The sequence below is a fragment of the Cervus canadensis genome, chromosome 16 (genome assembly GCF_019320065.1).
Source record: "Cervus canadensis isolate Bull #8, Minnesota chromosome 16, ASM1932006v1, whole genome shotgun sequence".
NCBI lineage: Eukaryota > Metazoa > Chordata > Mammalia > Artiodactyla > Cervidae > Cervus > Cervus canadensis.
The window spans coordinates 46,110,881-46,134,764 of record NC_057401.1 but is presented as its reverse complement, the minus strand read 5'-3'; the positions used below and the strand labels follow the sequence as shown (position 1 = coordinate 46,134,764).

The 23,884-nt window shown below is 34.6% G+C and overlaps 1 protein-coding gene across 2 annotated transcripts in view; it reads right to left on the bottom strand.

Moving 5' to 3' along the window:
* Positions 1-20,032, bottom strand: part of LOC122454581 (cadherin-10) — a 191,206-nt gene extending 171,174 nt beyond the window's left edge. Inside the window, exon 1 of one of the 2 annotated variants that reach the window (XM_043489150.1) lies at positions 19,746-20,032. The gene's annotated coding sequence lies outside the window, so the exon portion shown is untranslated. The remainder of the gene's footprint in view (positions 1-19,745) is intronic. The other variant, XM_043489149.1, reaches the window with a different exon arrangement.
* Between the last annotated feature and the right edge of the window lie 3,852 nt (positions 20,033-23,884).

The following is a 23,884-nucleotide window of genomic DNA, read 5'->3' as shown; positions in this document are numbered from 1 at the left end:
TACAAAGAAACTAAAAAATGCTCACAGAAAGACAACTGAACTATCATTAAAGAAATGGAACCACTCTGTATAGGAAGACTGCAATGATTAGAATCTTCAATCTGGAAACTTTGACATCTATTAAATCATGAAGAAGGTGGATAGTGTGAAAGCCAAGCTCTCTACACACTTCAGTTATACTAGGTCTGAGGGCACTCTTTGAAGTTTAAAAGAGATAAATTTAGGACAAATAATGGAAAGTGCCATACTACTTTATTTATTAGGTGGAGTTCTCATGGAAGTAACACAGGCTGAGAATATAATAGGTTCATAAAAGCTTTAGATAAAAAACATACAATAAATCAATTCTAGACTATTCATGGGAAGTGTCCCAATATGCCATTAATATGACTTATATCTTTGCCACAGTACAGGGCTATCCTTGTTCCATAGTTATATTTGAAGTGATTGAGCTTGAACATTTTCACGCTGAAATTAAAGAACCAAGTGTCTTAGTAACATGGGTTAAATAGCAAGAGTTGATGGGGCAGCAGGTTCTACACATAACAAGGACTCAATGGCTATTGAATAAATTAATTTTCTGCAGCCAAGGTAAAATTTCCAAATGAGCATTATGAACATACAATGTGTATATGTATGGGTGTATATATAGATAATGTATATATAAATATATACATATATTCACAAATTTCACAGACATGAAAATGTACCAAAGGCTGTCTCAACCAAAGAGACATTCTAGGTACACAGAGAGGTTTGTTTTGAAGCATCTTAGTCTCTTGCTGTTAGGAATCTATCAAGTTCTCTTATACTATGCATTCCATCACATTTTTAAATGTCAAATTTCATCTTCAGAATAAAATACCATCATTATGTATTACTTTATCTCAGTAATTTTTTAATGGAAACATTTTCCAAGTATTGAAAGATCACCTCAAATTTATCAAGGGCATTTATGTTGAATCTTGTTCTCATATCATGATACTTGCTGCTTCACTGATGTGAATGATTTGTAGAATAATGATACTGGATATGTATAAACTAAGCATAAGAGCTTATACACATTTTTCATAAAATGATAAATATTTGTGTTTATAATACAACATAAAAAATAAATAACGGTAATCAAAACTCTCAAAACTAATAGCATTCAAATTAATATTATTTTTAGGTAACAGATACTTTTGGTTCACCAAAACTAAGTGCTTGATAAGTGGATATGGCACCAGAATTAAAACAAAAATTCTTTAGAGATTAATACACATACAGTGAAGTAACCTCTTGGTTCAGTTTTCTTTAGGTGGCAAAATTTTCAAATAAATTTCATATAATTCATTGCAATATTGTTTGAAGTTCATTTGGCAAAAGTCTATGAGATACAAAATATTTCTTCATGCTTTTTTTTTAGAAACTTAAAAATGATATGAAAGCAACAATGATCACAACAGAAAACTGGATACTGAAATAACATGAGTATTTCTTATAAGATAGCTATTCACCTTAAATATATTATTATATGAACTATATTCAATTATCATACAAAATCTCACAGCCTTCAAATTCATATAACCTGAATCAGGTTTGAAAAAAACTGGTCATGTCACAGCTTTAACATGGTTTTATCTGAGTGATTTAAAATAAATACATAAAATTTTATGATTAAGCTATGTCGGTAACAGATATTACTGAATGCTTTTATAATTTTCTATTCAGTTACTAAAACTCAGTGACTAGTATCTGCAGATACAAGCACTTTCTAGTTTTTCATTGTTTTATTTTGCTTTATATAGAGACAATGAATAGATCAACTTATGCTATAAAAACAATTTTTAGAGTTTGGAATCTTTCATTTTTCATGTTCTCAATACAATTCATGATAAGTGACAAGCTTTTTTAAAATTAAATTTTTTCCCAAAATTATTCCACTTTTATGATAATATTTTCTAATGAAATTATGTGTATACAATGAAAATGGTTCTCTATCAACATATGAACCCCTTACCTCTCTTAATAGAAGCAACTGCTGTGACTATTTCCAATGTATACTTGAAAAAATACTGTATGTAATTAAAAAAAATCATTATATGCCTTATTTCTCCAAGAGGGAGAATTAAAAAAAAAAACTACTAAATAATGCTAAGAGAATGTTGTAAAAATCCACTAAGAAATTTATGGCTACATTGTAAGCTATGGTTATTTTAAGTAATTAAGTTGTTTTAGTGAACTTTTTCCTACCTACAAGGCAAGTTTTTATCATCCACAAATTTTGACAACTGAATTGCACATGTTATTAGAACAGTGCTAAAATATAGCACATTTGTTGTATCAATATTTTACATCCTAATCCCTACTTATTTTTAGGCCATGTGCATGCTAAATCACTTCAATCATGTCTCACTCTTTGCTACCTGCCAGGCTTTAACTGTCCATGGGATTCTCCAGGCAAGAATAGTGGACTGGGATGCCATTCCCTTCTCCAGGGGAAGGCGGGGATCATACTCACGTCTTCTGCATCTCTAATGTCTCCTGTATTGGCAGGCAGCTTCTTTATCACTAGTGCCACCTTGAAGTGAAGTGAAGTGAAGTGAAAGTCTCTTAGTTGTGTCCAACTCTTTGCAACCCCATGGATTATATAGTCAGTGGAATTCTCCAGGCCAGAATACTGGAGTGGGCAGCCTTTCCCTTCTCCAGGGGATCTTCCCAATTCAGGGATCGAACCCAGATCTCCCACATTGCAGGCAGATTCTTTACCCGCTGAGCCACCAGGGAAGCCCAAGAATACTGGAGTGGGGATCCTATCCCTTCTCCAGCGGATTTTTCTGACCCAGGAATTGAACTGGGGTAAACAATTGGACACAACTGAGTGCCACCTTATCTTACTGAAAAACATAGTTTTAAAGTAATAAAATTAAGTCATTAATAAATAGAAATTTTATAAAAAGATAGGAGTAGAAATAAAGATGATACATCTCCTTGAAGGAATGCACACATGACTTACATAAATTTGGGGTAGAGGTGAAGAATAGAAGAGAAGGGACCGTATTTTCAAAGTCTGTATTCTGGGTCTCTCACTAGCTTTGTAATTTGTGAAAGTTATATAAACTCTCTGTGCCTCAGTTCTCTCATCTATAAAATGGAGATTATAATATTAACTGTTTCCTTTATCAAGTGATTTAAAGAAATAATAGATGTAAACCATTCTGTACAGTGTATAGCATTTATTAAGTTCTCAATAAATGACAGTTATCTATGAGTATTATCAATATTTAATCATTTGCTTTAAAACTTTGTAATAACATCTCTTACAAATAATCATTGTAGTGAAATCACAATGATAGCTTTAATTATTATATTAAGAGTATGTACTGTATACCATATAACACTCTATTGCATGTATTATCTCAGTTAATTATTAAAAAAAAGGTAAGGTTATCACATTAATATTGTCTGAGCTTTCATTCTGAATTAAGGAAATATTTGATTATTCCCATAACCTTGTAATCATAACAAAGTTCTCTTTCGTATTTTCCCAATAACTAGTTAAGTGACTAAGAACAAGTTTTCTCAGGAAACAAAACAAAACAAAACAAGAGTTTGATATAAATAATCCCGTCACACAAATAAGCTTATATTAAAGGAGAATTTAAACAAAACTATCTGATACATCAAAGATGCTAATTCATCAGCGTGACCATCAGCTTGAGACATCAGAATATTACGAGCAAGCACAGACCAGAAAAACTACATTTTTATCAGTAGGAGAAAATGTTAGAGAGCAATCAACCTTGAGGAACTCTATACGAACTGGAGGACAGTAGCAGACATCAAATGATAACTCACAGCATATATGTATTTGAGAGCACATAATGAGAAAATTAGCTCAGTAGTAAAGAATCTGCCTGCCAATTCAGGAGATGTGAGTATGATCCTTGGGTTGGGGAGATCCCCTGGAGGAAGAAATGGTAACCCACTCCAGTATTCTTGCCTAGAAAATTCCATGGACAGAGGAGCCTGGCAGGCCACAGTCTTTGGGGTTGCAAAGAGTCAGACATGATTGAGCAACTGAGCACTATGAAAAAATTGTTAGGGATGGAGAATGGGCAGAATCAGATATGGTATTATTAGCACAATTATCCTGTCACTCTCACATTGGCTTTCCTTGAGGAGACAACAGTTTTTGGTTGACTCTGAGACATTTGGATGCATATCAACCCCACCATTTGAGGCATATAAAATGCTAAGAATAATGGTTGAGTTTTTTTTAATCTTATTCATCCTAATGAATAAGATTGAGCTAATGGTAAAAGAGTATCTTTTGAAATGAACTTTTAAAAGGGTCTTTTAATGAGCTTTTAAATCATATGTAAACTGCTTAACCCAATATATAAGTTTCTCCACAAATATAGTTCTTCAGCATAGACCCACTTTGGTTCTTCAGTGACCAACCATACCCCATGTTTGTTCCTACCACTGCTCACAGAAGCATAAGTTCTATAATGCCTGCCCTTCACACATACTCTATACATCTTCCAAGCCAAGGTCAAGTAACAATTTCCTCTCCCCCATTACTTCAGCTTTCTGACTTCTACTAATGAATCCTAATACTGACTGGTTTAGAGTCATTTTAATGCTTAGTTAGATTTCACAGCCCATGCTATTTTGTTTATCAATAACAATGCTTTTTACTTAGTTTATTATATTCATTTCAGTGTATAACACAAAACTCTGTACATATATGCTTAAACCAATAAGTGACTATGCTGCTGCTGCTGTTAAGTCACTTCAGTCGAGTCTGACTCTATGCGACCCTATGGACAACAGCCCACCAGGCTCCTCTGGACACAGGATTCTCTATGCAAGAATACCAGAATGGGTTGCCATTTCCTTCTCCAATAAGTGGCTATAAAACGAATCAAAAAGGAATGAAATAAGAATCCGCATATTTCAAAATGAGTAATGTCCCCTTTAATGCACCTGTCTTCAAGAATATATTTTAAATGTATTTATGAAAACTTCTTTCTAAAAATTGATTTTATAATTAGTGCATGGATTCAGACATAAAAAACAGCATAGCAATTTCTAGCTGCAATTACTTTTCTGGTGTGCACATTCAAATCATTCAGCAAAAATTTAAAAATATATATGGCCATTCCTCTAATTAGTATGTTGAGCATCTTTTCATGTGCCTTTTGGCAATCTATATGTCTTCTTTGAAGAAATGTCTATTTAGATCTTCTGTCCTTTTTTTTTTTGATTGGGTTTTGTTGTTGTTGTTGTTGTTTTGATACTGAGTTGTATGAGCTTTTGTATATTTTGGAGATTAATCCCTTGACAGTCACATCGTTTGCAAACAGTTTCTCTCATTCCATAGGTTGTCTTTTCTTTTTCTTTGTCAATTCTACTAAGTGCTTCATAAGTATAGTTACATTTAATACTTTCAGCAGGTTTAAGAAGTAGCCACTTTATCCCATCTTTCAGATAAGGAAACTGAGGCTAGATTAAATATCTTGGCCAAGATTCTTAAGTAGGACAGAATACTCTACATAGATCTGCCCAACTTTGGAGTGAGAACAATTTACCACTAGGCAACAGTATCTTTCAAAATGAACTTGTGCAGGAGAATTTTTGAGCTAGTGATCACATACACAGAATGTCACAGCTCTAAGGGCTTAGCTTTAATCTCATCCCTGAAGGAGCCCTTTCTTGCACTCAAACAATGGCATATGCCCACATCTTTAATGTCACAGTGCCCTGCGCTGACAGTATTCCTTGTCAGTACCAGGCTATACTGTAACTTCTGTTTTGATTGTCTCTCCTGCAAAACACCAGAAGAAAGAAGTTAAAAAGTTTGAATATGACTTATTTTCCATCACATCTTGGTTGTAAACATGCTTCCTTCTCCACAATGGAAAATTGATAAGTATTATTGAATTAACAAGTATATGAAAAATAAATTAAGAAAAATATATTTTAGGAAAATCCCTGGAGCTGGGAATGGCTACCCACTCCAGTAATCTTGCCTGGAAAATTCCATGGACAGAGGAGCCTGGTGGTCTACAGTCCATGGGGTTGCAAAGAGTTGGACACAACTGAGCAACTGATACTTTCACTTTCAGACGGGAAAAAGAGAAGAACAGTTAAGAGGTCTTTGGATATGCAGAAAGTTATGTTTCTTGTTTCATTAATTTCATCTCTTAATAAGCAATGAAATAATTTCACCTTTCAAGTCTCCCCCAGGATTAAATTTCCATGTTCCCCTGTCCACATTCCCCTAAAATTTCACCCATCCTACAAGCAAAACACTAATTTATAGTCCACCAGGCTCCTCTGTCCATGGAAATATCCAGGCAAGAATACTGGAGCGGGTTGACATTTCCTCTTCCAGGAGATCTTCCTGACCCAAGGATTGAATCTGTCTCTCCTGTGTCTCCTGCATTGCAGGTGAATTCTTTACAGTTGAGCAATTTACAACATATTAACCTTTGAATGTTGCTCTTTCCTACAATATTTTCATCTCACTGAGGAAGGGATCATATGATTTACAACTGTTTCTCAAAGTTCCTAGCAAACCTTGGAATATGTGTTAAGAAATCTAAAATATGGCTGAATTGTGAAGGAAAGATGTAATTTTAACCTCTCCTATAGTATTGAGTTGAAATTTTAAAAACACCAATTTTATATTTGTTATATGGTTAGAATTAAAAAGATTTGTCAAATAAATATATTTGGGGGTGGAGGAGACAAGATCATTGACAATGAATTTTTAGCTCTAGGACAGTGAAGAAAATTTTAAGAGGTTTAAAAATCATCTCCGGATGATGGTTAATTACGGAAATCTCCCTTATCACTTGAGGCTAAATTATCTCGGGTAAATAGATATGCTATGTTTTAGACTAAAATTGAGAAGGAATTTAGAAATGTGGTTAAAGTGTCTTGGATTAATTCTTGGTTCTTACTCAACAGAGGAAAGAGTTCTATGTGTTTCTTTTGATATCTATGATTATCCATTTACTATTTATTTTGCAAAAAAGACTTAGCCATAAGTAAAACTGTGCTCAGTTGCTAAGTCACGTCGGATTCTTTGCGACCCCGTGGACTGTAGCCGACCAGGCTCCTCTGTCCATGGGATTTTACAGGCAAGAATACTGGAGTGAGTTGTCATTTCCTCCTCCAGGGAATCCTCCCAACCTAGAAATCAAATGTGAATGAATATGACATCATCACAGGATTTTTTCTAAACTTTAAACATTTCTAATCTCTTAAATACATCCATTTCAATTTCTGTCTCCCTTTTGAATTAAAATATATACTTTATATATTAATATTTTTAAATTACACAGTGTGAACCATTGCATAGAATGAAAACCCTATCAGTCTTTTGAGAATAAAGCAAATCAACAGCAATATCTCTTCTCTTTGTTGACAGAGGGAACGTGGTTTAATGGGAATCAAAGTAATCTTTGCTTTCAGTTAGACTGTTGGGCTTTGCATGAGAAATGATGTGCTCTGACCACTTGTTTTACATTAAGAGGCAGTTTAGCATGTTCAAAATAGAGAAAATGATTTCCTTTATAAAGATGGACAACTCATGGCTTTAATGCAGAAAATACAGATAATCTTCACAAGATTTTTGCTCTTTTATCAATTTGTCTTCAGTTTCCATTAATCTCCATCCATTTAAAGTTAATCAGTTAATCATCCCAGTGCCCCCAAAGAGAGGCAATTCAGGAGCTGTTCACACTGGAGCCTGTAAACGTGACTAGGCTCTTTTTTGTTCAGTCTTGGAACTGAAGTCTTATCGAGGTTTTAATGATGATGATGATGAATGGTAATAGTTTACGGTGGTAACCACGTATGTCTAGACAGAGAGATAGAAAGAAAGGGAGGGAGAGAGAGGGAGAAACAGCTATAGATTTAGCAATAAATTAGAGAACTTCTGCTCATCTACTGCTATGGGTGATCAAATTTTTTTTTTTTTTAATTTTTACCCTCAGATAATAAATTAGACAGTGAAGAGTAAGACCACGTAAGAAATCAAAGAAAGTTCTGGATTTAACTCTAAAAGTGACTATTCTGAATTTCAAGCAAATAATAGTATTGTTTTATTTCTAAATTCAGACATTTCCTTGTAAAATTATAAGAGAAGCACTAACCATGGGCCCTGCTCTCCTGTGTTAGGTTACAAAAAACCCTAGAAAAAGATACATTTGGCGAATATGTACATTGCACTGTACAAATTATAAATTACACTAATATTTATGTAAAATGAGAGCTAACAATTGTCCCTCTGAATTTCCAGTGAGCCCCCTGAAAAACACATTCAATGACTAGGGGTTACTGGCAGCAGTCCCATGCTTCTCATGCAGGCTGAATATTTACATTTATGTTTTATAAAATGCAAAAATCACAATAACACAGCCCCTGGTTTCTTTGTGTTGCACACCAAAGGATGCTAGAAGGAATTTTGCTTTGAGAATGTGAAATGTGTAAGGAGTCATTAGAGTCAACTTGCAGCTGCACAGTAAAAATATATTTTAGTTTAAAAATTATATATTGCCTCAAAAGGCTTGGTTAAAATATTTTGGTTAGACTTTTGAAAAACAATATTTTTGTAATCCATGTAGATATGTAAATATGAAGTTGCATCAGCCTAAATAAGAACCACTTGTAATGCTATTGTAAAGCCCTTAATATAAGTCCACAATGTTGATTTCAATGCTCCCAAGTGCAACCTTCATTTGGAGAGAATCTGGAGGGAACATTGCCTAATATACTATGAGACAGCCACAAGGTGGCTCCAAACACCTAAGTATGTTTTACCTCTTATAAGGCGAATAGAATTTTACCAGAAACAATAAGCAGCAATTTACCCTAAAAATGGGTCAATACTTCAGAAACATAAATGCATTTCAACATTTTGATTAAGTTTTGAGGTAGAATTTATATTATTTTCAAATGCAGTCTTTCAGAACACATCAAATGGCTGAAAACCTTGAAGAATCTGATGGATTTTGAAAGGAAACGATTTAGTCTATATACGTGTATGACATTTCATTTCTTAGGTTTTAAATTAATTTCTGCTATAGTTTTGCACACTTTTATTCTCACTTGATTCCCAACTAAGTAAAAAGAAATAAATATACAAGTTAATAAACTTTTTCTCTTGCATAAAAAATTTTACAACTAAAGGAAAATAATGCCTCATGTTTAGCCCTTGGGTCTAACGTGCATGCCTTTAGAAAATCAAGTAAAATAAAGTATATCTTATTAATAGAATATTTTAAATTAGCCATTCTAATCAATCAGCCATGAAGTTAAATCATTTAGTCAAATTTATAGTGAAGCCATGACAAAAAAATTATTAAGTGACCACAGCATTAAAGAAGATGATATGAAGACTATGACTTTGATTAAATAGTAAACAAATATGTAATAAATTTAAATATATAGCTAAGATAAAAAATGAGAATTATCTTTACTTTGTTCACAAAATTGTATTTGTTGGCTAGGTTTAATAGTCTCTATTATGACTCACCTAACCTTTACATGTGGGTGGATTAAAGTGCTAAATTTATTCTTTAAATATGTTAATTTCTAAAGTAAACATTATTAGTCTTGAATTATAAATAAAACTGAATAAAAAATAAAAATAAAAAATAAAATTAAAAATGTGCTGTAATTCTTGATTTTTAAAATGAACTTTTAAAGAGAGAGGAACTTATGGACTCACAGTGTGCATATTTTGTAATCTTAACATCCTGATTTCTTTATGTAATTCCAGAGACCTTTTAATAGCCATATTATATACAATCACAAAAAGCCCCAAAAAAGTTATTTCTTAATTGATTTTCCTATGTCCTTTAATGTGAAGAATTTTAAAAATGAATTATATAAGTAAAATCTGTTAAAATTTTCACATTTTGCAGCAGATTCTGTCTCTATCACAAGGTTTCTTGAACCTAGTTTTTCAGCTTGTTATGTAGACTTTCTGACCCACTGACCTTTCAGCTTGTAATACAGACTGTAGAACTATTCTTGAGATTTATAGGTATCAAAACTTTAATGGGATTATTTCTGCAATGCACTGCCTCTGTTCATCATTCTCGTTCTAATTTTCATTACTCTGACCTCAAGAAGGAGAATCTGTGAAAGGAACCATTACTGCAGTATATTCAGAAATGGTTCATGTTTCACCTGAGTGAGTTTATGTGGCTTATGGAACTCACAACACTTAGTGTCCATCTTTCTAATGTTTTCTCCCTCCTCTGTCCCCTTTTTAGGTCCTTCACATAATTTTCAAAACTTGTATCCATTAATTCCCTAGTTCACGCAGTTAACTGAATGTGATTCTGAGAATGTAGTAGCTTAAGTTTTCAGGTTATGCTCTCTCGACACTTTCACAATCATTAGGGAATGACAGCATTTTAACAGTAATATATTGAGTCCTTTCCAGTTTCAATAATAGAGTGTATTAGCCCTTTCCAGTTGGAACAATAGATAAACTGTGTCCTTGGAAATTATATGGTTCAAATTCCCATTTAATAAACAAACAAAAAATCTGGAATGAGGAATTTATGATATTGGCGGTAGAATTAGTGATAAAATCAGACTTAAAACGCTATGTAGCTTTCACCTCAACATAAACACAAAATTGTCATTACATGATACATGTTAAATACAAGTTGCATCGCATGCTGTAGTTAAAATAAAACATACTCAATGAAAAAGCATAGGTCACAAATTTACAAATAAGTCATAATAATGCCAATAGAATAATAGTAATAATAATACATAGCACTAGAACACTTATTGTGTGACAGGAATTGTTAGTACTTTAGAGCTATTGTTTCTTACCATCATGGCAACTGTACTATCACAGAAGTTCAATTATTAACCCCACTTCACAGCTGAAAAACTACCAGGAATATTAAATACAGGGTAAGTGACACAGGATTTGAACCCAGCTGGGTACCACCTTTCATGTTTTTATCCATCAAAAGTTCTTGTGAGTATATTTAGGTAAGAGTTACTATATTTATTAAGAAAAGCAATCTCAGTGCTTCTGGCATATAGCCGTATGATTGTGTTCTCTCTCTATTAAACAATATTATACGGAACAAACTTTTTGACAGAGTGACCAACTTTGAAACTCAGTGGCTTCTAAGTAGTGAATATTTTAATTGCTTGTAGGGGGTGTGGAAACTTCTGTTCCTAAGAATTTTTAGCAATATAATTTGAGGATTTACCTGGTTTTCAGATATGCTAGCTTTTCATTTAGGCTTCTTGTTTGGGATTGTAATGTTAGTCTCAAATTTGAGGCCTTGCTTCAAGAGGACAATTGGCTATTGTACACATAAAGCTCAAACGTGGATCACCAACCACCATGGCTGCACCTAACTGACGCTCCAACTCAGAACCCACCCTCGGGCCTCCACTGACTGAACCTGAAGCTATATAAAAATGCATCTTTTTTTTTTAATTTATTTATTTTATTATTGAAGGATAATTGCTTTACAGAATTTTGCTGTTTTCTGTCAAACCTCAAAAATGTATCTTGGACTAATCTACTTACTCATTTTGATAGTTTCCTGAATGATATCATGTGGCCTTGAATACAATAATATGGCTTAACAAAGTAAATTAGATTAGAGCCTCATATTATCATCTGAAAAGTAACTGATACTCATCATTCTTATATTAATCAAAGCTAGAATATAATACCAAATAATGTGAGGAATTATTCAATGAAAGTGAAAGTGTCAGTCACTCGGTCACGTCTGACTCTTTACGACCCCATGGACTGTACCCTGTGAGGCTCCTCTGTCCCTGGGATTCTCCAATGTAAGAATACTGGAGTGGATTGAGATGCCCTCTTCCAGGGGATCTTCCCTACCCAGGGATCAAACTCAGGTCTCCTAGCATTGCAGATGGAGTCTTTACCATCTGAACCATCAGCACAGCCCACCTCACTGCAAAAAAAGGTTTTGTTTTATCTTTCTCTCTCTTCAATCTTGTATCTCTGGCTGCTGGCACAGTCTGGCTCATGGTAGGTACTTAAAGAATAGTGAATAGAAAAATGAAATAATTAATTAAATAAGACACTGAGAAGTTTATTAGGTAGTTTGCATTAAAGAAAATAAAAACTAAAGAATCTGTGTTAGGTGGAGGAATAGCTAACTGCCCAATGACATTCTGCTAATTTACTACTTTCCCATGATAACTGACACATTGAGAACATAAATACTGATATTTCTATTATAAATCATATGATATTTATTGTGAACATCTCACATTAAAACCTCTTTTTCTCAGGCACAAAATTTATATTAGATTTAGCCTCTGGGTGTGGCACTAAGGGAATGGCTGATAGAACTTCCCCCAAAATGAATACAGTTGCTTAGAAGCTAAGAAAAAGATTGAGCAAGTGATTGTTTAGATACCCAGGAGATCATTTAAATTTATTAAGTAAAAGGCAAAAGAAAAATGTTATACATGTACAAGAAAGTCATATTTTAAGTATATATGAAAGCTTAAAATCAAAACACAGTTAAACTAATGATTGTGAATATTTCACTATAATAATTTAGTTTGTTAATACTTTTAACAATTGAACATTTCTCTTGAGAATTTTTGGGGGGGCAGTGGTTTATATGTGTGCTTCAGTTTGCTTCTAGAGGAGATTAGGCTTTTATCAATCACACTTTTTTCATCTTGAATCTACCTAGAAACTGGTTGGATCCAAGCTCTACCTATAAAATGGTGAATTAATGTCTTTGCTCTGAAGTCAAGGTAGGGGTTGCCATTTCTCTAACTTCACATCCCCACTAGACTGGCTGTCCAGGAGAGGTCATATACCTAACACTGACATAGTTTTGTCTTAAAAAAGAAAACATGTTTTTTTTTAACCTACTTTGTTCAGATACTCAATTATGAAGGACATCCAACTATAAGTCTAGCCAAGAAATCATGTTTCTTAACTTAGATAGTAGGGACATTTCATGTCCCTAGTAAGTAATTTTTTTTAGTATTAAAAGTGAATACTTATATCTTATGTAGAACTATCTAGTTAGTAAACATTGAAAAATTAGAGCATATTTTAAAAGACATAAGAGAATCTTAGAAAAACATAGTTCTCTTTAAAATGCATCTATCCAAAAACTTGGTCAGTAGGTTAAAATATAGAAATTCTATAGAAAATCTCCATTCTTCACTCAATCAGGAAAAAAAGAAATAAAAGGGGAAAAAAGGAAATAGAAAAGGGTACTTCTAAGTATTAATATTTGCCTGGAGCTGGCATTCAATTTTCAACAAATCTCCAAAAGACTAACTGAAGCCTTGTTGAAGGGAGTGGATAAAGCAATAAAGACTTTCCATAGGAACTTATTCACTGGGAAAGGATTTTATTCAAATTTAGGAAGCTAGATGCAGACAGAATAAATGTGCACCTTTCTGGTTTTCACTCTCTGAGACTACACATTAAAAAGTCACTCCGGCACCAAGGCTACAGAACAGGAACAACCTCCAATTTAGAATGTTCCAGAAAGAAGTAAAACAAAATACTATAGTTGACTAGGCTAATAGTCACTGCATACTCAATTTGATGAAGTAAGTTGATATACACCTGATTTTATCCCAATGGTACCTTTTCCTTGTGTCACTGCTAAAGCAAATAAATATCATTGTTAGTATGAAAAGAATATGCAATTCATAGTCTCTATTTTATTAGTAGTAGATTGAAACCAGCAAGTTTGAGATCATAAATCTTAAACTCTGATCTATTTAAAGCAAATATTTTAAATAAAATAATTAATTAACATACTATACACTCAGATTTGGAGAAGGAAATGGCAACCCACTCCAGTATTCTTGCCTGGAAAATCACACGGACAAAGGAGCCTGGTGGGCTACAGTCCATGGTACCGTAAAGAGCCAAATGCCACTGTGCAGCACACAGATTTACTTGGTATACACAAAACCATTAAGTCCCTCAGGTGGTTCAAATGCTCTCAAGTCAATCTATATATGAGGCTATTAATTTCAACCTGGTGCTAAGAAGTCAAATTATCAAGACACACTATGGTACTTCATCTAAATTTGAAGTCTGATCCAAGAGTTATGGAACCATTCTTTACATTTCCTTTTAAAAATCCCAGAAGTTACGATGGATATCAAATGGAGTTGACTTAACTTGATTTTATTAGGAGTTGAGTCACAAAAAAGAGGAGAATCAGTCATTTTTTAAACTTATGATACTAGCATTATGCAAAAATGCACTCAATAGCCTCGGCAAATACATTGATAGCCTTTGATCTACTCAAATAACTATGCCAAAATTCAACTTCAATTCTTGTGTTTATAAATACCATGTGAACACAGCAGAGAATTACTAGGATAACCCAAGTCAAAACACTTTATTCAGTTTACTGATTATTTAAATCCACTACATGATCTGCTTAACTCGATCAGTTGCTCAGTTGTGTCCAACTCTTTGCAACCCCATGGACTGGTCCATGGAATTCTCCAGGCCAGAATACTGGAGTGGGTAGCCATTCTCTTCTCCAGGGTATCTTCCCAACTCAGGGATCAAATCCAGGTCTCCTGCATTACAGGAGGATTCTTTACCAGCTGAGCCCAGGGAAGCCCAAGAATACTGGAGTGGGTAGTCTATCCCTTCTCCAGCAGATCTTCCCGACCCAGAAATCGAACTGGGGTCTCCTGAATTGCAGGCTAATTCTTTACCAGCTGAGCTACCAGGGAAGACCTTGATTATTGTTATGGTTTTTGTTTCCCAGACTTTCAACTGGAAAGAAGTAGGAACAATGATAATTCTTTACAATATCTAGAATAGACATTTCCTTATTTTTAAATCAGCTTACATTTTTACATTACACCCTGGTAATATCTGTATTTTGCAACAAAGAAGAACCAACATATCTAATGAAAGACTGCTTTCTGAAAACATGCTTGATGTTTAATCTACATTTAAAATCAAGTCTCTTTCAAACTGTTTCAATATCCTCCGTTCCAGTAAATCAACAAAGATTCCCAATCAATAACTGATGCACTGAGTATAATAACTCATGCCTATGCATTCCACATTCTGATACATTGGAGAAGTCATTTCATTAATAAATGTTGAATTCCCATACTGTGTTGCTACTTCAGTAAACTACATTGGTGCCAATTTCAATTCCTTAAATGCCTAGGTGCTATAATGTTTATAAAAATTGCTTTCATTTGAAAGGACACACTCTAGTCAACTGAATTGTCATATACTTTATGGTATAATGCAAAGGATAATATAATAAATCCAATGTATAATGTGGCAGATGATAGAATACTGGCCATAAAAATCACAAGATTTACAGAAATCGTATTTCCAATAGGATAATATAAAAAAAAGGAGCTCAAGAGAAAACTCATTCAAAGATGTTTGTAATTGTCATAAACTGAGGAAGAGGAGAAGGCAGGAAGGGAGAAGAAATGGGAGAGGGAGGAGGAGGTGATGGGCGGGAATGGAGAAGAGAGATCAGTAGGGCTCTGAAATGCTTTGACACATCCTTTAATAGTGAATTTCCTGTTGTGAAGCAATGTTGTTATATTTTCCCAGATAGCCTATTGCTTAATCCTGTCCTGAAACTGAAAGTGTAGTTAAACTTCATATTTCTGCATCATAGAGTATGTAGTATCAAGGCTGCTTCCTAAAACGACAAAAGCAGGGGGTGGTTAACATTGAGATCACATGGTTTGACGAAGTGCTTATACTGCTACTGACAAACTCTCTAAGGACATATTCCCTCTATTATAAGGGACTGCTCTAGGAAGGCACTTCAGCCTGCCACAGTCATTATTCTCAAGGAATGTTACACTTTGTATCATAAAATGTAACGCTATTTCACTCATTCTTATTCAGTTTTCAGCTTTCCCTTACTTTAAATCCATCACCAGTATGGTAATATTTAACAAATGTCTCTTAGTGATATAGAGAAAATCACATGTATGGCAAGAGAGACATAGGATAAAAGTAAAAAGACTTTGGTGAAAACAAAGCACTTTTATTCTTTAAAAAAAAAATCAAGTTACTTTTTTGGCGAGAAGTTGCATTGATAATAAAGAGTTAAGCAAAAGTTATGCTGAAACATTATTTTAACTAATCAACGCTAATATGACATTAAAATAATGCATTCCCAGAAATATATATCTTTTAATGCGATAGATGTGATTTTCTTACAATGTCTGCCTCTTGAGTTAGTTGGACAAAGAAGGTATGGCAAAGGCAAAAATGGCCTCATTGGTTTTAGATACCCTTATGAAAGACAGCACAACCGGATTATAAAAAGGCTTGAGGTCTCATACTGAAACATCAAGTGAGGTGAAGCTGCTGAAGGATAAGAATAGAAGAGGAAAGAGGTGACCCCGAGCTGATACTGTTATCTAAGAAAACAGACGCTCCTTGTTGATTGAAATTTTTTCATTCAGATGTGTGATAAAAAATCTGTAATTTTGAGTGTTGAATATTATTAGATGTAAAAGCATGGGCTGTTATACCACTATTCTGTAGACATAATTCTGATGCTTTAATTAGGGGGAAGAAAAAGGCAGACTTTAAAATGCTTAAATTCAGGACTTTTTTTTTTTCTTTTTCTATCTGCCTATTTTAGGTTATTGCAATTATGAAAAAATAAAATTTTCTTTATGAACTCACTGTGAAGAAAAGGAACATTATTTTTATGCTAACTTTCATTTCTCAATTATGAATTCACAAGCTATTCTTTGGACTCCGATTTTTTTTTTTCAAAATATTCATAACAGGGACCACACACTTAATACAAGACCTAATCTCCACTACCATTGCTCGGTATAAGCCTAACTAGAATAAGGGTACCTTTCTTGTTATTTGGGTTTTAACTTCAGGCTATTTCAGACACGACTGTTAAACATAATATGGTGAGTGAAGTCACTTTTCTGAAGCCCTATTCCAGAGAACGATTTTGGGTTAATCAAAAGTAGAGTTTGCAAAAATAGACTTGGAACCTGGAGACCAAATAGCTGCATACAATAACTTATGATTGGCATAAATAAGCTGTATATTTCTCTACTTAATACTTTGTTGTTTCAGTATTTTACGAGTACTTCTTAACGTGGCAACAGTATTAGAATGTAATTTGCATGGCAGAAAAAAGACTAAATTATGGACAATGCTTTCGAAACTCAAGAGCTAAACTAGAGATAGTTGGTTTTACAGCCCTGCTTTGTATTAATTGCTTACTATGCAACGCTATTACCAATAATAACACTTAAAAATATGGTTCACTTCGCTGCTGATTCAGCATCATTAGGGCAAATGCTGTTCCTGTGCTGCAGCCTAGCGGAATGATTTGGTATAAAAATGACATATTCCAGGAGCACTGGCTTATCACTTGCTGCAAAGTAGGTTAAGAAACATACGAAAGAAGTCATATGCCCAGAATTCCCCAGATAATACACAGTTTGCCTCAGTCATTTGTTTACATGTGATATTAAGTGAAGATCAAAAATGCATTCTAGACTCTGAACAGAGTTCACACAGCTGGAATTAACCTTTTCAGTCTCAAACACTCTCTTTCTTCCAACAGAAAAAAAAAGCCTCTTTCCAAAACACTAACTTTCTTAATATTTTGCCAGTAATGTATATCTCTCTAGATAGAAAGTCAATTTTCTATCTTTTTTTTTTTCTTTTAGAAAATCAGTGTAGGTGAAAATATAACAGTATAATACTAAATACCTGCATAGTACCATTCTTATCAATAAACAGCTAGGTTTTATAAACATCTAGGTCTATCACCTGAAGTATTAATCAGGAATCAAGCAATTTGACCACTGACCTCACACATATACATACAGATGTGGATGCCATACAGATTATGTGCTCCTTTCCTAAGTCCCTGGGGTTTCTCTCTCTCTCTTTTTCCCCCCTTTTCAGGCATCTAAGTGTATGGAATTCTATTCTTTGATTGGAGTCAGAAAAGGCACACGCATTCACCAGGGAAGTCAATTTGTTAGCAGCAAGTATTTGAAACCAAAGTATCTGATTTAATGAAAGCAGACATTGACTCATACTTTAAAAACACATTAAAAAAATTTTTTTAAGTGAAAGCAAATGAAAGAAGCATTTCTTTATGTTTTCATGATCAGAATGGATCTGTATTTGTTGTGTCCCTAAGCCACAAATACACTCTGCTTAGATTGGAGCACTCTCCAATGCCTTTGCTCCACAGCCCACCGCCACCCCCAGTCAATCACTATTTCCTTATGCATTACACATTGAATACAAACGTGCCACCTTTACTATGCTGTAGGGAGGGGGCAAGAAGATTAGCTATACAACTTGTCATTTATCTCTTTCTCTGTGATACAGCCCTCTTCCTATTTTCTTCATCACTTTAACTAAAAATGAATCTAGAGCTCTTGTCAGTGACATAATGTTTTCATGAAAGTTCTACTAATTAAAAATCCTCACCATACCAGACCTAAAAAATGAGCACACTCTTGCCAAGTGTTATTCACCACAGAGAAGCTCTTGTAGTTACATTTTAAAGGAGGACCCAGAGGAAGATGCTGCAGAGGGAGAAAGTCTACTAACATATACATTGAGGTTTACCAGTTGTCAGCATCAGAGGGACAGACTATTCTAATAGAGATCCTTCAAGAAAACAACAACAACAGAAAAAAAGAAAAGAAAACATGCATTTCCAAACAGCTGAGAGTAAGACATGTGCAGTTTCGGATAATAGAAGCTTTTACTGGAATGAAGAACCACAATTACAGGAAATAGAGCTGATTTTTGGAAGCAAAAGATGAGAGGTCAATTTTAAATTGATGTTTGTCTTTGCACCTGTAGACTTCTCTTTTTAATGATATGGAGATGGTAGGTTTTTATTGCATTGGCATGAAAACACTTTCAGACTATTGCTTTTGCCCATACTTATAGTGCCATCAATAGTTACTTGTTGGGGACATGCATTTAGTCTTGCAATGTCCTGCATTAATTTAACAACACATAAAATATGGATTTTATTGCAGCAGAGACAATAAATGCTGCAACTGCTGACTACATGCATTTCATCTCCCCTCTTCATCTTTCCTCTCTCATACTTCTGACTCAGACACAAAATGCGAATCTAGGAATTATGCCTATTCTATTTCTGATAAATGCCAATCTTTCTTATTTATGTAGATGCTTAGTGACGATTGACAGGTTCAAGGAATCTGTCTTCTGCCTGTCATTTCTCCTTATATTGAACCTACAATGAACTATGACTATAAATAAGTGCAGAGGGGATCCATTCATATGGAATGCAAAGTAATGTTCGATGATAGAGTTCAAAGCAACAATCTTCTCCTCAAGGGATTTTTAACATTAAGATGAACAAGCATGAGCATAACAAATTACCCTCCATAATATATTTTTAGCATTTGATCAGAGTGAATGAATTCACAAACTCTAACAACATGACCCACTGTTGAGCATAATATGTAATTTATCCAGTTTCACATTACCTCTTCAGCTATTCAAAGCAGTGGTTTCTAGAATACAATATATAGTCTTATGCTTAATATTTTTTTTACATATTAAAGATAATCATTTAAAAATAACTGCTGAATACAACTGAAAAACAAACATTTTCCCCCAGGGAGAGAAAATAAGAGACCTTAAGGGAGTTAGAAAAAAAAGAGAGAGAGAGAAAGAGATGAAATCTTCCTACCTTTTTTTTTATCAGCTTCTGGATAACGGAAGTTGGTTCCAGCCAGAATAACCCTGGAGAAATTGTCACTATATCCCCTTTTTGTTTGTTTTCGGCTGTTATTTCCTATCACTGATTCTACTTCAACCTAACTCAAGCTTTCTCTCAGCATCACTTTTAACTCTGGACGGCAGGGAACCGAAGAAAGCGGGGGGCGAGTTCTCTCTGATTGGCTTTCATTCAGCGCTTCTGATTAAGGGGGGGAAAAAAAGAAAAGGAAAGGAAGGAGGAGGGAAAAGCCCTTCCTCACTCGGAGAGAAAGGTTCTGCTGATAGAGCTGCAGCACTTGCCATGGGAAGGTTAGAGACTGGGGAAGTGCTGGCTTTTGCTCGCACACAGCGATTTGCAATTGAATACGAGGGGAGGGCTCATCCGAGAGGAGGGCTTCGGATGAAAGGCGTCCCCTCCCCCGCAGGGCAGAAAGACTCTCTGTTTCAAGGCTAAGGTAATCAGCCCGATCTAATCCGGCTGTGCCCCTAATGCAATCTCAAGAACGGGACTGCTTCTTGCAATTCTTTTTTAATAGATACTTCTTCATCTGACATATATATTCCTGCACCATCCTTAACTCCAGATCGCCGAAATCCATGAAGCGAGTGCCAAGTCAAATTGCAACCAGCTCTGAATGGTTACCAGAGTGATTTTTGGTTGCGGTTTGAATTATTATTTATTTTTGCTTTCAGTGAACTTTCTCTTCCTTGATTCTCCAAATACCTTATGTTTTTATCGCTTATGGTCATAGGAGAACATACCTTGCTCGTCGTTTGGGAATGTTCGTGAGCTAGTCTTGTCTGCTTAATCTTAATCTTACCTGCTTTGCCTTTTGATTTTATAGGTAGAATATTTTATTCACAATGTAAATATGCAACTAACGCTATTAAAATATTTAGAATTGGGGCTTGACATCATCTCCTTTCTTCTTGTTCCTTTTTTTTTTTTAACTTTTTTTCTCAGAAACTTGAGTGTCATGCCCAAATGTGGGGGGAGGAGGACAGATAGTACATTTGGGTGGTTCTGTTTACTTAACCATCTAACTGTTCATCTATTTATTTATCTCGACATTAAATTGGAATCAACCAAAACCTTACCAAAGGATGTCAGCATAGCTCCACAAAATAATGAGCGTCTTTATATTTTTCTGGCTTCACATAGATTCCTTTTTAAATAAATAAATTATATTAACATACTATAAAATAATAATATAAAAATAACTGTAAAGCTGAGGGAGGATTATGAAGATAATAACTTTTTAGAATACATACTACTGCTCAAAAATAGTAACTGATATACTTAAGGACACAGCTAACTCGTGACAGAGTAAAAACTAGAATGACAGTACATATATTATATTTATATAGACATATTAAACATATAGCATATATACTTATGTGGATTTATAATTTCAGTTTAGTACTGCTTCTGAGATGTCACAGTACTGCCTGGGTACATATTTTAGTATTCTAGCATCTGTAGACCTCTCAACATGTGTGTGTTTGTGTGGGTGCTCAGCTACATCTGACTCTTGCAACTCCTTGGACTGTGCAGGTCGCCAGGCTCCTCTGTCCATGGAATTCTCCAGGCGAGAATTCTGAAGCGGGTTGCCATTTCCTTATCCAGGGGATTCCTGCCCCAGGGATTGTACCTGTGTCTCTTGTGTCTCCTGCTTTGGTAGGAGGATTCTTTACCACTGAGTCATCTGGGAAGCCTCAGTCCCCTTGTACAGTTAGCATAATGGAGAGGGAAAGCAACTCAATCTGGGGGAGAAAAAGGGTGTGGGGATACTATTAATAAAAAAAGATTTCAAAGAAGGTTTAGTATACTACAAAGTTATGATAGGACCAATGTTGCCAGCTAGTTTTTTGAGGTTACCCTGGTGGTTCAGTGGTAAAGATTCTGCCTGTGATGAGAGACTCATGTTCGATTCCTGGGTTGGGAAGATCCTTTGGAGAAGGAAATGGCAACCCACTCCAGTATTCTTGCCTGGGAAATCCCATGGACAGAGGAGCCTGGGGGGCTACAGTCCATGGATTCACAAAAGATTTAGACACAGCTTAGCAACTTAACCACCACCAGCAGCAACTAAACTTAGAGTCAGATACAAATTCCATTTTTTTCTGTAATACATCTGTGTTAATAAGACGTATGTGTTTGTTCAATATGATACTGCCTTTGATATATTAAAATTGGTTGTCGAAAGAAATTATAGAATCTCTTAGCCTATATATAAATTTTTATAGTGTTTAATTAAATGCAACAGGTCAGGTGCATATGTGATGATGATCTCTTCCTAGATTAACTATTTTTGTGTATTTGTCTTTAGTTTGATAATAAATGACTGCATAGTATGAGGAGTTGCTTATGTTACATTTTAATTGGTCCAGTTGAGAAAATAACCATTTCATTTATTAATGAAAATACATGTTGAAATGATGTATTCCCCAAATAATAGTTTTGTTTTGTTTAAACAAGATAGAAGTTAATTCTTCTCTGACAGAAATTTCTGGGTTGTTATGATTTCTGTGTTCTGTGAAGTCATCAGAAATTTGGGTTACTTCTCTCTTTATGGTCAACTACTCTTTTGATAGCAATCACACCCACACCTGCTTTCTAAACAGAGGAATAAAATAAAGAAGGAAAGGACGCCCTCTTCATTGGAATTTGCTATGGTTTCATTAGCTGGAAATGAGAGAGTTGACCACAAATTGTTTCAAGGGAGGCTTGGAAATATAGTATTTACTCTGGAAAGCTATTTGATAAGCTAGAAATCACTCATACTATTAGAGAAGATGACAGAATTGGATAAAATAGCAGCAGTGCCACCATATCTATGTACCATATGGCAGCATATTTTAAAAGTATTTAGAGACATAAAATTTTGTTTGGTTTAAAATTAAAATCCTGTCATGATGTTACAGAATGGTATCCATTGCAATATGCATTTTACTAACATTTAAAAACTTTGAGGTATGAGACAATGGTGTGTGTGTGAGGTCACTTCAGTCATGTCTGACTCCAACTCTGTGGTCTGTAGACCACCAGGTTCTTTGGCCCATGGGATTCTCCAGGCAGTAACACTGGAGTGGGTTGCTATTTGAAACAACGATATTGCCAGTTGTTGCATTTTCCACTTTATGGTCAGGTACTGTATTAAATGGAAAAGGAAGTGGCAACCCACTCCAGTATTCTTGCCTAGAGAATCCCATGGAGAGAGGAGCCTACAGTCCATAGGGTCGCAAAGAGTCAGACATGACTGAACGACTTCACTTTCACGTTTCACTGTATTAAATAAATAATAAACAAAACATCCCTGTATCCTAAAATTCAGGATGTACAGAGGCAGATATTAGAGAGGATGAGAGAGAATTTGAACAATGAGTATTTTAAAACTTATCCTGTTTTTTTTAATGCCTTCCTTGTGCAAGAGAGACTCTTAAGCTATCCTATTGAATAAAAGCTTTAGTAATAAAAATTGAAATAAAGCATAAACAAAACTGGCTAAAAATTAAAACTTCTGATAGTTTTTGTTTTATTAAGCAATATCATTTTCAGTTCCCTTTCTTTGTGTCTTTTATAAGTGGTTTCAACTTGGGATTTTGCAAATTTCTCTTTCTTTTGTTTTCTCTGGAAATGTTATGCAACATAGTCCTGTGAACTGGGTAAAGCTTCCTTATGGTCACCAACCTTAGGAATGTTACCCCATAGAAAGTCAGAAAAAGGAAGAGTAAACTCTGTATAAATGGGATAAATCAGTCAATGCCTCACAAAAGTATCCCTCAATGTGAGGAAAGGCCACATGACCATTATAAGCAAATAAGTTGATGAAAACTTAAAAAAAATATTTTTCCATACTTTTAAAGCTAAATGTGAAATTACACAGAAAATTCCTTACTTCCTTACTATAATCATAAAACACTCAAGAAAGTGAAGAGCATGCTACTGTTACAATAAGGGACCCTCTGAAGGCTGCCCTTTCAGTGCAAATGTAAAAGACACAATCTGGTTGAAACCAATTAAATAAAATAACCTTCCATTCCATGTGGAATTATATGCCTAAAAGTTGTCTCAGTGTTACTAAACAATAAGCATCAATCCTTAAAGTG